A 15,100-nucleotide genomic window follows, 5' to 3' on the forward strand; every position below is an offset into this window, starting at 1 on the left:
AAGTCCCACAACTAAAAATGAAAGGGCAGCAAGTTCCTGGTGAGCAGAGGTGGGAGACAGGGCTGCCTTGCACAGATTCACACCCCCGCTGGTGGGGTTTGAGTTCCCAGGGGATTCCACCAACAAATACCACAGACGGGGTGCCTTAAACAGCAGACATTTATTTCCTCACATTTCTAGAGGCTGGAAGTTGGAGATCAGGGTGGTTGGGTTCTGGTGAAGGCTCTCCTCCTGGCTTGCAGATGGCCATCTTCTCAGGTGTCTTTTTTTTTTTTTTTGCGGTACACGGGCCTCTCACTGTCGTGACCTCTCCCATTGCAGAGCACAGGCTCCGACGCGCAGGCTCAGCGGCCATGGCTCACGGGCCCAGCCGCTCTGCGGCATGTGGGATCTTCCCGGACCTGGGCATGAACCCGTGTCCCCTGCATTGGCAGGGGGACTCTCAACCACTGCGCCACCAGGGAAGTCCAGGTGTCTTTTAATTGGGATATAGTTGTTTTACAATGTTGTGTTGGTTTCTACTGTACAGTGAAGTAGATAGAGTTCCCTGTGCTATACAGCAGGTTCTCAGTTACCTATTTTATGCATATTAGTGTATATATGTCAATCCAAATCTCCCCATTCATCCCACCCCACCCCTTTTTCCCTCTTGGTGTCCATACGTTTGTTCTCTATGCCTGTGTCTCTATTTCTGCCTTGCAAACAGGTTCATCTGTACCACTTTTTTAGATTCCTCCTATATGCGTTAATATACGATATTTGTTTTTCTCTTTCTGACTTACTTCACTCTCTATGACAGGCTCTAGGTCCATCCACGTCTCTACAAATGACCCAATTTCATTGCTTTTTATGGCCGATTAATACTCCATTGTATATATGTACCACATCTTCTTTATCCATTCGTCTGTTGATGGGCATTTAGGTTGCTTCCATGACCTGGCTATTGTAAATAATGCTGCAATGAACATTGGGGTGCATGTGTCTTATGGTTTTCTCAGGGTATATGCCCAGTAGTGGGATTGCTGGGTCATATGGTAATTCTATTTTTCGTTTCTTAAGGAACCTCCCTACTGTTCTCCATAGCAGCTGTATCAATTTACATTCCCACCAACAGTGTAGGAGGGTTCCCTTTTCTCCACACCCTCTCCAGCATTTATTGTTTGTAAATTTTTTGATTCTGGCCATTCTGACTGGCGTGAGGTGATATACCTCATTGAAGTTTTGATGTGCATTTCTCTAATAATTAGTGATGTTGAGCATCTTTTCATGTGCCTCTTGGCCATCTGTATGTCTTCTGCTTTGGAGAAATGTCTGTTTAGGTCTTCCACCCAGTTTTTGATTGGGTTGTTTGTTTTTCTGATATTGAGCTGCATGAGCTGTTTGTATACTTTGGAGATTAATCCTTTGTCCATTGATTCTTTTGCAAATATTTTCTCCCATTCTGAGGGTTGTCTTTTCATCTTGTTTATGGTTTCTTTTGCTGTGTGAAAGCTTTTAAGTTTCATTAGGTCCCATTTGTTTATTTTTGTTTTTATTTCCATTACTCTAGAAGGTGGGTCAAAAAAGATCTTGGTGTGATTTATGTCAAAGAATGTCCTCTAAGAGTTTTATAGTGTCTGGTCTTACATTTAGGCCTTTAATCCATTTTGAGTTTACTTTTGTGTATGGTGTTAGGGAGTATTTTAATTTCAATTCTTTTACATGTAGCTGTCCAGTTTTCCCGGCACCACTTATTGAAGAGACTGTCTTTACTCCATTGTGTGTTCTTGCCTCCTTTGTCATAGATTAGATGTCCATAGGTGTACGAGTTTATCTCTGGGCTTTCTATCCTGTTCCATTGTTCTATATTTCTGTTTTTGTGCCAGTACCAAACTGTCTTGATTACTGTAGCTTTATAGTATAGTCTGAGGTCAGGGAGCCTGATTCCTCCAGCTCCATTTTTTTCCCCTCACAATTGCTTTGGCTATTCGGGGTCTTTTGTATTTCCATACAAATTGTGACTTTTTTTTTCTAGTTTTGTGAATAATGCCATTGGTAGTTTGGTAGGGATTGCATTGAATCTGTAGATTGTCTTGGATAGTATAGTCATTTTAAGAATATTGATTCTTCCAATCCAAGAACATGGTATATCTCTCCATCTGTTTCTGTCATCTTTGATTTCTTTCATCAGTGTCTTATAGTTTTCTGAGTACAGGTGTTTTACCTCCTTGGGTAGGTTTATTCCTAGGTATTTTATTCTTTTTGTTGCAGTGGTGAATGTGATTGCTTCCTTAATTTCTCTTTCTGATCTTTTGTTGTTAGTTTATAGGAATGCAAGAGATTTCTGTGCATTAATTTTGTATCCTGCAACTTTACCAAATTCATTGATTAGTCTAGTAGTTTTCTGGTGGCACTTTTAGGATTTTCTATGTATAGTATCATGTCATCTGCAAACAGTGACAGTTTTACTTCTTCTTTTCCAATTTGTATTCCTTTTATAAATCAGATTTCTTCTCTGATTACCGTGGCTAGGACCTCCAAAACTATGTTGAATAAGAGTGGCAAGAGTGGACATCCTTGTCTTGCTCCTGATATTAGAGGAAATGCTTTGTTTTTCACCATTGAGAATGATATTTGTTGTGGATTTGCTGTATATGGCCTTTATTATGTTGAGGTAGATTGCCTCTATGTCCACTTTCTGGAGAGTTTTTATCATAAATGTGTATTGAATTTTGTCAAAAGCTTTTTCTGCATCTATTGAGATTTGATTTGCAGATACTGAAAAATTCTTGTATCCCTGAATTCCACTGTCAAGTGGGATAAATTCCACTTGATTTTGGTGTATGATCCTTTTAATGCATTGTTGTATTTGGTTTGCTAGTATTCTGTTGAGGATTTTTGTGTCTATGTTCATCAGTGACATTGGTTTGTAATTTTCTTTTTTTGTGATATCTTTGTCTGGTTTTGGTGTCAGGGTGATCATGGTCTCATAGAATGAGTTTGGGAGTGATCCTTCCTCTGCAATTAAAAAAAATTAATTAATTAATTTTTGGCTGCACTGGGTCTTCGTTGCTGCACACAGACTTTTCTCTAGTTGCGCGAGTGGGGGCTACTCTTCATTGCAGTGTACGGGCTTCAGTAGTTGTGGCACGCGGGCTCAGTAGTTGTGTCTTTTGGGCTCTAGAGCGCGGGCTCAGTAGTTGTGGCGCACAGGTTTAATTGCTCTGCGGCATGTGGTATCTTCCCGGACCAGGGATCAAACCCATGTCTCCTGCATTGGCAGGTGGATTCTTAACCACTGCACCACCAGGGAAGCCTCCTTCCTCTGTAATTTTTTGGAATAGTTTGAGGGGGTTGGGTGTTAGCTTTTCTCTAAATGTTTGATAGAATTCACCTGTGAAGCCCTCTGGTCCTGGCCTTTTGTTGGAAGATTTTTAATCACGGTTTCAATTTCATTACTTGTGATTGGTCTGTTCATGTTTTCTATTTCTTCCTGGTTCAGTCTTGGGAGATTGTACCTTTCTAAGAATTTGTCCATCTCTTCCAGGTTGTCCATTTTATTGGTGTAGAGTTGATGCTTTGTATTTCTGCGGTGTCTGTTGTAACTTTTCCTTTTTCATTTCTAATTTTATTGATTTGAGTCCTCTCACTCTTGATGAGTCTGGCTAAAGGTTTATCAATTTTGTTTCTCTTCTCAAAGAACCAGCTTTTAGTTTTATTGATCTTTGCTATGGTTTTCTTTGTTTCTATTTCATTTATTTCTGCTCTCATCTTTATGATTTCTTTCCTTCTACTAACTGGGTTTTGTTTGTTTGTTTGTTATGTTTTCTCTAGTTCATTAGGTGTAAGGGTAGATAGTTTATTTGAGATGTTTCTTGTTTCTTGAGGTAGGACTGTATTGCTCTAAACTTCCCTCTTAGAACTGCTTTTGCTGCGTCCCATAGGTTTTGGGTCGTGGTGTTTTTGTTGTCATTTGTCCCTAGGTATTTTTTGATTTCCTCTTTGATTTCTTCAGTGATCTCTTGGTTATTTAGTAGTACACTGTTTAACCTCCATGTGTTTGTGTTTTTTACATTTTTTTCCTGTAATTGATTTCTAGTCTCACAGTGTTGTGGTCAGAAAAGATGCTTGATATGATTTCAGTTTTCTTAAATTTTCCAAGGCTTGCTTTGTGTCGCAAGATTTTATCTATCCTGGAGAATGTTCCATGTGCTCTTGAGAAGAAAGTGTATTCTGCTGTTTTTGGATGGAATGTTCTATAAATATCAATTAAATCTATCTGGCCTATTGTATCATTTAATTCTTGTGTTTCCTTATTAATTTTCTGTCTGGAAGATCTGTGCATTGGTGTAGTGGGGTGTTAAAGTCCCCCAGTATTATCATGTTACTGTCAATTTCCTCTTCTGCAGTTGTTAGCATTTGCCTTATGTATTGAGGTGCTCCTATGTTGGGTGCATATATACTTATAATTGTTATATCTTCTTGGATTGATCCCTTGATCATTATGTAGTGTCTTTCTTTGTCTCTTATGATAGTTTTTATTTTAAAGTCTATTTTGTCTGATATGAGTATGGCTACTCCAGCTTTCTTTTGATTTCCATTGGCATGGAATATCTTTTTCCATCCCCTCACTTTCAGTCTGTATGTGTCCCTAGGTCTGAAGTGGATCTCTTGTAGACAACATATATATGGGTCTTGTTTTTGTATCCATTCAGCCAGTGTGTGTCTTGGTTGGAGCATTTAATCCATTCACATTTAGGGTAATTATGGATATGTGTGATCCTATTACCGTTTTCTTAATTGTTTGGGGTTTGTTTTTGTAGGTCTTTTTCTTCTTTTGTGTTTCCCACTTAGAGAAGTTCCTTTAGCATTTGCTGTGGAGCTGGTTTGGTGGTGTTGAATTCTCTTAGCTTTTGCTTGTCTGTAAAGCTTTTGATTTCTCTGTTGAATCTCTATGAGATCCTTGCTGGGTAGAGTAATCTTAGTTGTAGGTTTTTCCCTTTCATCACTTTAAATATATCCTGCCATTCCCTTCTGGCATGCAGAGTTTCTGCTGAAAAAATCAGCTGATAACATTATGGGGATTCCCTTGTATGTTATTGGTTGCTTTTCCCTTGCTGATTTTTAATATTTTTTCTTTGTATTTAATTTTTTAAAATAAATTTATTTATTTATGTTTTGGCTGTGTTGGGTCTTCGTTACTGCATGTGGGCTTTCTCTAGTTGTGGCGAGTGGGGGCTACTCTTTGTTGCGGTGTGTGGGCTTCTCATCATGGTGGCTTCTCTTCGTTGCGGAGCACAGGCTCTAGGTGCATAGCTTTCAGTAGTTGTGGCATGCGGGCTGCAATAGTTGTGGCTCATGGGCTCTAGAGTGCGGGCTCAGTAGTTGTGGCTCATGGGCTTAGTTGCTCTGCGGCATGTGGGATCTTCCTGGACCAGGGCTTGAACCTGTGTCCCCTGCACTGCCAGGTGGATTCTTAACCACTGCGCCACCAGGGCAGTCCCTGTATTTAATTTTTGATAGTTTGATTAATATGTGTTTCGGCATGTTTCTCCTTGGGTTTTTCCTGTATAGGATTCTCTATGCTTCCTGGACTTGATTGCCTATTTCCTTACCCATGTTAGGGAAGTTTTCAACTATAATCTCTTCAAATATTTTCTCAGGTTCAGGTGTCTTTTCATAGAAGGGCATTAATCCTAACAGGAGGGCCTCACCCTCATGACCTCATTTAACCTTCATTACCTTCCAAAGGCGCCCTCCCCCCATCGTGTACCATCATGTTAGGCATTTGGCCTTCAACACATGGACTTAGGAGGGAAACCAGTATTCAGTCCATAACAGTTCCGGCCTCTGATACTTGGAATTCCACCACTGGATGCTCGACCCTTTGATTAAACATCGCCGTCTTCCTATAGTTCTAAGGTGATAAGAGGGAAACATGAGTTTTCTAGTGCTTTAGTTTATCACTTTCCCCCAAATAGGAATGATGAGAGGTACTGAGTACTTCTGAAAGGGAGGTCCTGAAATGAGTACAAATGCCACCTGCCTCACACATTCATCCAGGGCCGTGTCTGCGTACCACTGGTGGGTTGTACGTTTGTACACCCGTGGCCAAAACTGAGATGAAGGAAGTTGGATTTAGTGAGGAGCAGGGCTTGCAAGTCTCTTGGAGGAAGTTCCAGAAATGACCACCAGGTGGCAGCAACGCTGCTGAACTCGGAGGGAGTCTTTAAGCTCTGGATGACATGGAGGGGGGAAACTGTATGAGCCTCCCAGCCCCCTTCCACCAGGTTCCACAGAAGAGCATCGGCCTTCATGGTTTTTAGCAGGTCCTGCTGATCTTGGGTGGCCTTGGCCTGCAGTGGTTTGAAGCAGGATTTTGGTTCCCGGCCAGAGATTGAGGTCAGGCCGTAATGGTGAGAGCGCTGAATCGTAGCCACTAGACTAATGACCAGTGACAAGGCCCTGGCCCTCCAGCTTTGCAGAAATGAATTCCCACAAAGACAGAAAGTAGTGAAACAAGTAAAGTGTTTATTAGGAGAATAGACACACGGGCGGACTCAGAGAGAGTCGTGTCCTCGTGGTAGTTTAAATCCCTTCTACGGGGCATTTCTTTCAGGTTTCCTTGGCCAGTCATCTTGCTTTGCCTGGATCTGACTCTGTACTCGGAATATCTCGGGACCCTCCCGTGTGTGCGTGCATTTCTTAGCCAAGATGGACTCCAGCAAAGAGGCCTATGGGTAGGTTGATATCACTCCCCTTTTGACCTCTGAGGAGCTTTTCTGTGCATGTATAGTCGGGAAGGTCTCCTTGACCTCAAGAATGAGAAATATGTGGTCTCTGTCTTTTATCTGTTTAGCGTGGGGCCCCTCTATCTCCTGCCTCACTGCTATGGGCCTCTCTGTGTGTATGGATGGACCTTAATCCCTGTACTTCTTAAAGTTTTACTGACTACTTCCTACCACTTGGGGGATTGTCAGCTCTCCCAAGGATTATGCAGGAGAGGGTGCTCATAGCAGGGGTCCTGATCCAGGCTTCCTGGAGAGAATATTCCAGGCAGAGAGAGCAGCTTGTGGCTCAGGCTCGTCTGATGGACACAACCTACGGCAGGGCAGCTGGAGCAGAGGGAGCGATGCGGCAGATACTCTGAGCTGAGATGAGGGGCAGGTAACAGCCAGATGCCCTGGGGCAGGAATGTCCTGGGCGTGTCCCTGGAGGAATTCTGGACAGACGGGGCAGCAGGAGGGCATCGCCCCTTTCTCTGGGGTCACTCCATGAAAGGACACCCTTTCTCTGGGACCTGGAAGGTGTGTCAGCCCTGGCCAGACCCCTTCCGCTGTGTGATTCTATTCATTTGCGGAAATGAAGATGTCTGATTGCAGCCACCATACAGTGACCTATTTATTCCTGAAAGTCTCATTCCCTGACTCCGTCTTCAGGGGGGTGAACTCTTTCTTGCGTGCAAAATATTCTCTGTTGACTTGGTTTACCCGAGCTGATGGCAGGGGTAAAAAAAAAAAAAAAAACCCTTCTCGAGATACAGGAGGTGTTCAGGGCCCTCTGTTTCAGAAAGAGCAGGCCCGTACGGCTCTTTTCTGGCTTAGAGGAGGCCCGGGGTGTGGAGGCGAGCGGCACCGAGGCCCCAGACCCTGGCAGTGGTGTGTGTGGTCCAGTGATCGCAAAATCAGAAAGGGGGAAAGACACTCAAGCAAGGAGACTGAACAGCTCAAAGACAGACTGCATCTTCCTTACAGATCTAAGGAAGCTTAGCCCTCTAATCTGCCTATAATCTTAGATCTAATCTGCCTTAAGAGGCAGCACTGAAAACCACTTTAAGAGGTGGCTCAAACAGAATATGATTAAGTAACTGCTATGGAGAAGCACTTAACTAATGCAGGACTGTGTTGGCCAACATTTTGTTTTAATTTTTATTTTATATAGGAGTATAGTTGATTTACAATGTTGTGTTAGTTTCAAGTATACAACAAAGTGATTCAGTTATACATACACATATAGCCATTCTTTTTCAGATTCTTTTCCCACAGCTTATTACAGAATATTGAGTAGAGTTCCCTGTGCTAGACACTAGGTCCTTGTTGACTATCTATTTTATATATAGTAGTAGTATGTATATGTTATACATAGTATATGTTATATATAGCATGTCTGTGTTATATTGTATGTATGTGTGTATATGTCATATATAGTAGTAGTGTGTATATGTTATACATAGTATATGTATATGTTATATATAGTATGTATGTGTTATATTGTATGTATGTATATGTATTTGTCATATATAGTAGTGTGTATATGTTAATCCCAAACTCCTAATTTATCCCGCCCCCTCACCTTTCCCCCTTTGGTAACCATAAGTTTGTTTTTGAAGTCTGTGAGTCCATTTCTGTTTTGTAAATAAGTTCATTTGCATCGTATTTTTAGATTCCACATACAAGTGGTATCATACGGTATTTGTCTTTCTCTGACTTAGTATGATAATCTCTAGGTCCATCCATGTTGCTGCAAATGGCATTATTTTTATTCTTTTTTATGGCTGAGTAGTATTCCATTGTATACATATATCCCACATCTTCTTTATCCATTCATCTATCAGTGGACATTTAGGTTGTTTCCATGTCTTGGCTATTGTGAAACAGTGCTGCAATGAACATAAGGGTGCATGTATCTTTTCAAATTATGGTTTTCTCTGGATATATGCCCAGGAGTGGGATTGCTGGATCATGTGGTAGCTCTGTTTTTAGCCTGTGTTCCTCCTTCTCTATATGGGTTGGTAAAGGTGCAAATTGGTTCCTGTTGCCCTTCATCATAGAAAAGGGACTTCATCTCTTTGTTTAATATGGAATATTAGTAGGTAAAGCCTTTTTTTGTTTGTTTGTTTGTTTGTTTTTTTTTTTGCGGTACTGGGCCTCTCACTGCCGTGGCCTCTCCCATTGCGGAGCACAGGCTCTGGACGCGCAGGCTCAGCTGCCATAACTCACGGGCCCAGCCGATCCACAGCATGTGGAATCCTCCCAAACCAGGGCACAAACCCGTGTCCCCTGCATCGGCAGGCGGACTCTCAACCACTGAGCCACCAGGGCAGCCTGGTAAAGCCTTTAAATAAAGCCACAGATGGGGACTGAAGGATGTGCACTGGGCGTGGCAATATGGAGGCTTGGGTACCACTGCAAGGATCCATTCCACGGCGCAGCGTTGTGGGAGCGAGGACAGGGCGCTGGAGGCCCAGACAGGGCTCCGCAGGAGGTCTTCTCTGAAGGAAAGAGAGAAATTGGGGGCTGAGCAAGGAACTGGCCAACCCCTCTACGTGCTGAAGGAAAGGACTCCGGGTGAGGAGGATGTGGGAGAGGCGGGCAGTGGCCAGCTGGAAGAGCTGATCCTCTGAGGACTAAGGGGAGGAGGAGGGGCTCTTGGAAGAGTCTCGATCCCACCCTCCCCACCTTCTTACTCTGTAAGGGTGAGGTCGGAGAGAGGCTTTCTCCCGCCCCGTCTTCCTCTGCTTACTGTGCACGTCTTTGTTTCTGAACTCTCCTGTCCCCAGACTCCACGTCACCTGAATAGTTTTCACGTCTACATGAGCCACTCTCCCACTGGCCCCCTCCCTAGGAGAAGTTCCCCACTTCTGCTTTTTGGCTTTCTACATTCATAATATGTCCAACAGAGACCCAGATGCAACATTTGAAATAATCACTAAAAAGATATTCACCATCAAGTGGGGCCTCTGTAACAAATGCACTTGAAATGTCTTATTTAACCAAACCCAGGGAACCATTTTGGGGACTTCCAGGATTTCCAGAAGCTAAGCAGGGGAGCTACATCTGGATTTTCTTTAAGTCAGATCCTGAAATGACTCCAGCTCCAAAGGCACTTGAATACTGTACATGTTAGCTACCTGCAAACCAAACAAGCTGTAAGTTCAGCCAGTGTTGACAGACCCTGACTACACTGGAAGCATCAAAACATAAGAAAAACTCTAAAAAGCACCAGAAGACAATATCTGCCGGAAGTGGGGGAAAAAAAGTCTATAAGTTCAAATTGTTATTTCTTTTTAAGCAGTTGGAAAGCTTGAAAAACATCATACTTCCCAGGGGTGAATCTGCTGTCCTGTGGTCATGGTCACCTTTTATTTTTAAGACACAGCACCTTCTCATTACTCCTGGGGCCACTGCTTTCCTAGTGTAAGACTGTGATTCTCAGCCCTGGCTTCCCCTTAGAATCACCTGGGAAGATTTGACAATCCCCATGCACAGGCAACACCTCAGATCCCTGACTTAGAATCTTTGCAGGTAGGACCCAGGCCTCAGCATTTTTAAAAATAATTAATTAATTAATTTTTGGCTGCGTTGGGTCTTTGTTGCTGCACACGGGCTTTCTCTAGTTGAGGTGAGTGGGGGCTACTCTTTGCTGTGGTGTGTGGGCTTCTCATTGCGGTGGTTTCTCTTTGTTGCGGAGCACAGGCTCTAGGCACGTGGGCTCAGGAGTTGTGGTTCGCAGGCTCTAGAGCGCTCAGTAGTTGTGGCTCATGGGCTTAGGTGCTCCGCAGCATGTGGGATCTTCCTGGACTAGGGCTCGAACCCGTGTCCCCCGCATTGGCAGGCGGATTCCTAACCACTGTGCCACCAGGGAAGCCCTAGGCCATTATTATTTGGAGTTTTCTGGCATGCGTAGCTGAACCTAGTCCTAGATGTTCCAGAAGTATAATATCCTATGATATCCCTCTCTTCCAGATGAGGAAACTGAGGCAGAGAGTTTCAGCCACTGGTCCAAGATTTTGCAGCTAAGAATGCCAAATGGTTTTCCACCCAGGTCAGATGTACCACGTGTGGTCCCATACCTAGCAGTGGCATTAGGATTCATTAAATTGACTCCAGTCGTTCCAGTTTTTGTTTTAGTAAGGAAGAATTTTAGAACTTAATGTAGAGATTTCTCTCTCTTTATAATATGCTAAGAACACAAAAGTAAAAACATAGGGTTAGTATTATGTATCTGAATAAAACCTACTAGTCACTTGAGGATTTTAGTCTGATCTATCAGAGGTTTTTCTAAAATGAGAGAATTTACTTCAGGAGGTGTATGCGGAAGAAATAGAGGACATCAGAACACGACTTTCGATGCTTTAAGCACTTTTAATTTCTCTTACATACATAACTTAAACTTGCTTTCAGTTACTACCTCTGGGCCATTTCCATAAGCAATCTCAGCTTCCCGTAGGAAAGCCAAATTCTGAGAAACAAAACTCCCTCAAGAAAAAAGCTTTGATTTGTTTAAATATTTTTATTTTCTGGGAACAAAAATCATTTCTTAGATAAAATATATATTTTCAAACCGAGCCATACCGCCAACCTCAATTCCCATTTGAAATTCAAACAGTAGCTTGGTACATGCAATTTCTTTTCTCAAAAACAAAACAGACAGAACATACCAGCTCTGTACGGACTGGAACTGAGCCCTGGGCGTGCGTTCCGTTGCCACATTCTAGGGCAGCTCCTCTTCGTTTCTCATGGACAGCAAACCCTCTGGCTCTGCAGACGTCACCTGAATCTTCCTTGACTCAACCTCTCTTTGTCTCTTTGGTGCTTCTCAACTTCTGGAAGCTGCCTGCTGACGTCAGTGCCACTCTTCCTGACTTCAGAGCCACAATCGCCCCCATCACATCACCCCAGAGTGCCTGTCCCCTCAGTCACCTCCCTCCTCCCCCTTATCCCTGGAATAGGCCATCTCCCCTCAGGTGCCATTTTCCAGCCCTGGTTCCCACTGGGAAAGATGTGAGGAAAGGTCTTGGGAGAGGTCAGCGGATGGGGTCACTTACTCAAAGCAACGCCCTGTCTTTTCTAATTCCGAGGCAGGAAGACAGTGTGGCAGAAAGCCACTTCCATGCCCTGGTGCAGCGACTGGTGCTCTCGTGAGAGGAGGGCAGCCTGAGCTCCAGGGCGGCCTGGAGCTGACCTGTGTCACCTGTGGGCATGCCTGTCAGCCAGGCTGCAGGCCACACGGGTCTTCACCTGAAGGGCCTGTGCTCTTCTTCCCAGAACTGGCAGCTTTCACACTGCAGGGGCAACCAGAAGTGGGTGGTGTCCTCTTTGGAAGCAACTAGGGCAGGACAGTTGTGCCCTGACCGAGAAGCGGGTGCTTAGAGCCCAGGGTGGTAGGTGGACTGTGTGGCTGCCCCCATCATACTGGTTCCTTGAGAAAGCTTCGGAAGCGTCAAGATGTTTGCCGGGAGGGCTGTCCTTCCTTAGGCTTTGGTGTGACTGAACCTGACACAGTAATTGAGCTAATTTTTCAAAACTTTGGTCTCCAGTTAAAAAAAAAACAAACTATTTTTTTAAATATTGTCAGTTCTTCTCAGTACCGCCATCTTCCCAGAAGCATCTGGTATTGCTATGGCAACAGAATGCAGGCCGCGTGCTTGGCCGCACAAGCAATGGCTAATGTTGATGGAATTCAGAGATTTCCCTCTTGTGAATGTCATCCGTGGGCGAGCAGTATGCTTTAGTTTTGCAGAAGGCAGAGGTGGATGGAAGGAGCAAGAGAAGTGAGACTCTGGGCCGAGTGGAAATACACAGACCCACACCTCCAGTTAGGACAACGTGGAGTCACTTCTTCGTGATCTGTCCCCTTAGCTTCTGCGCGGGCACCATGCACGCTCACGGGCCCTTCCCACCTCTGAGCCTCTGCTTCCCTCTCATCTGTCTCCACATCTCTTCCAAAATGCTCGTCAAGGTGCAAACCGCGTCCCTTTTCTGCTTAAAATCCACTGGTTCTTCCCTTTCGCCCACGAGGAAAAGCACTGCCTTTGTGGCTTCGCGTGCAAGGCCTTTCTGATCCTGGCTGCGACCTACATTTACTACATCGCCTCTGCGCCGTCCCTCAGGCACCGGCCCAGCCCCACAGCGGGTGTCCGGGCCCGGCTTCCCGGGTGGGTCCTGCCTCTGCAGCTCCGCGGAGCCACCCCCAGGTCCTCAGCCCTTTCCTCCGCGTTGGGCTTCCAGCTGATCCTCTTCTCCAGCAAATTCCCGGCCGGTGGGCTTTCCACGCCCCGTAGTTACGGCTCAGCGCGCCCAGCTGCGCCCACTCGGGCTGGGCTGCGGGGAGTGGGCTCTGCAGCCTGGGACGCCCCCTGGCTCCTCCCTCCCAAGCCCTACGTGTGACGGCGGACGTAGCTTAAAACCAGCACGGAAGGGCCAAAGTTAGAAAAGCCTAAATGGTGGTGGCGAAGAAGCGGGAGCCGGGAGTGCGGAGGCCAGAGGAAGGAGGCCTGTGCCCCGGGGAGCCGGAGGCCCTCTTCCTTCTTCCCACTGGGGGCCACAATGTTACGGTCAGCTGCCCGTGAAGGGGCTGCCCCGGAAAGAGGTGGTTTGGGGCTGGAAAGTGGGATACAGCCCACTCCCTCCCTGGCATCTTCCGAGGGCCGAGAACCGGATCCGTCCAAGCCAGACGCCTTGCTCCCTGGGTCCTCCGCTGTGAAGAGACTGGAAGGCCGGCCCAGGTGAGTGTTGACAAGCCTTGTCACTCTTGATTCTGGGGGCCTGTCCTGTGCGTCGTAGGGTGGTCGGCAGCACCCTGGCGCCCACCCACTAGACACCAGTGGCACCCCCCAGGACCCAAAGTGGTGAGACCCCCAAATTGTCTCCAGACATTCCCAGCTGTCTCCTGAGGGCAAATCCCCTCTGGTTGGGAAGCCGGGAGACAGAGTTATTGGTCGCCGGGATATGGGGGATCCTCTCTGCCGGCGGGGGGGAGGGACTGGGGGAGGGGGAATCAAGGGGGCGAGCGGGGACTCAGCGCATGCGCAGTGAGAACGCCGCCCCCGCGCCACCCCGACTCCGCGTGATCAGGCCTCCAGGTGCGCTGACACCCGAGAGCCTGGACGCGGGAGGTGCTGGCAGCGGCACTTCAAAAAGACGCCAGGGCAGAATTTCTCCTCCTCTTTTGGTAGCACGTGGCCTTTTGTTGCAGATGAAAATTCCACACACCTCCCCCGCCATCCTGATAGGGCCCTGGGGCACAGTAAGGGTTTCCCACCAGCTAAGAGCTACTGAAAGACAGAGGTAATATCTTTGCATTCCTTGCATTCAAGCACCAGCGTCTGCAGAGCAGGTTGGAGATGTTGGTAGGAGCTGCATAGCAGAGCCCCGTGGCCCCCGGTAAAGGGTTTGCGTTTTATTTAATGCACCTGGAATGATCTGTTGACTCTTAACAGGTGGAAATGCAACAGGGATACATGTAAATTCGTCCTTGAGTACAAAGTATCAATCGCACAATCTAGAACGGGGCTGCGTGGCTTGGCATTTGCACACGTTTGTCTTTTGCTGACACCCGAGAATGAACTGTGAGGTCCTGTTGCTCAGAATCTAATGCAGTCCTGGGGAGCTCGAATAGAAACCGGATCTTCAGGCTAAGAGCGGGAACCTTCTCACTAGGCTCTGCCTGGAGCCTTTTGTTCAGATTTCAATTAAAATACACCATCGTCACCTGCTAACTACCTTTATCGGGTTGAACTGTTGTTCTGGTGAGCACATCTGAGTCAGGCCCTCGGTTTCCCGGGCTTCCTTCCTCACCCACGTGTCTGCAGCTTCTGGCTCCTTCATCCCTGCTGTGGGCAGCACAACTTCTTCCAGAAGTCCCACAACTAAAAATGAAAGGGCAGCAAGTTCCTGGTGAGCAGAGGTGGGAGACAGGGCTGCCTTGCACAGATTCACACCCCCGCTGGTGGGGTTTGAGTTCCCAGGGGATTCCACCAACAAATACCACAGACGGGGTGCCTTAAACAGCAGACATTTATTTCCTCACATTTCTAGAGGCTGGAAGTTGGAGATCAGGGTGGTTGGGTTCTGGTGAAGGCTCTCCTCCTGGCTTGCAGATGGCCATCTTCTCAGGTGTCTTTTTTTTTTTTTTTGCGGTACACGGGCCTCTCACTGTCGTGACCTCTCCCATTGCAGAGCACAGGCTCCGACGCGCAGGCTCAGCGGCCATGGCTCACGGGCCCAGCCGCTCTGCGGCATGTGGGATCTTCCCGGACCTGGGCATGAACCCGTGTCCCCTGCATTGGCAGGGGGACTCTCAACCACTGCGCCACCAGGGAAGTCCAGGTGTCTTTTAA

Source organism: Mesoplodon mirus (genome assembly GCF_964341445.2).
Source record: "Mesoplodon mirus genome assembly, chromosome: 4".
Taxonomy (NCBI): Eukaryota; Metazoa; Chordata; class Mammalia; order Artiodactyla; family Ziphiidae; genus Mesoplodon; species Mesoplodon mirus.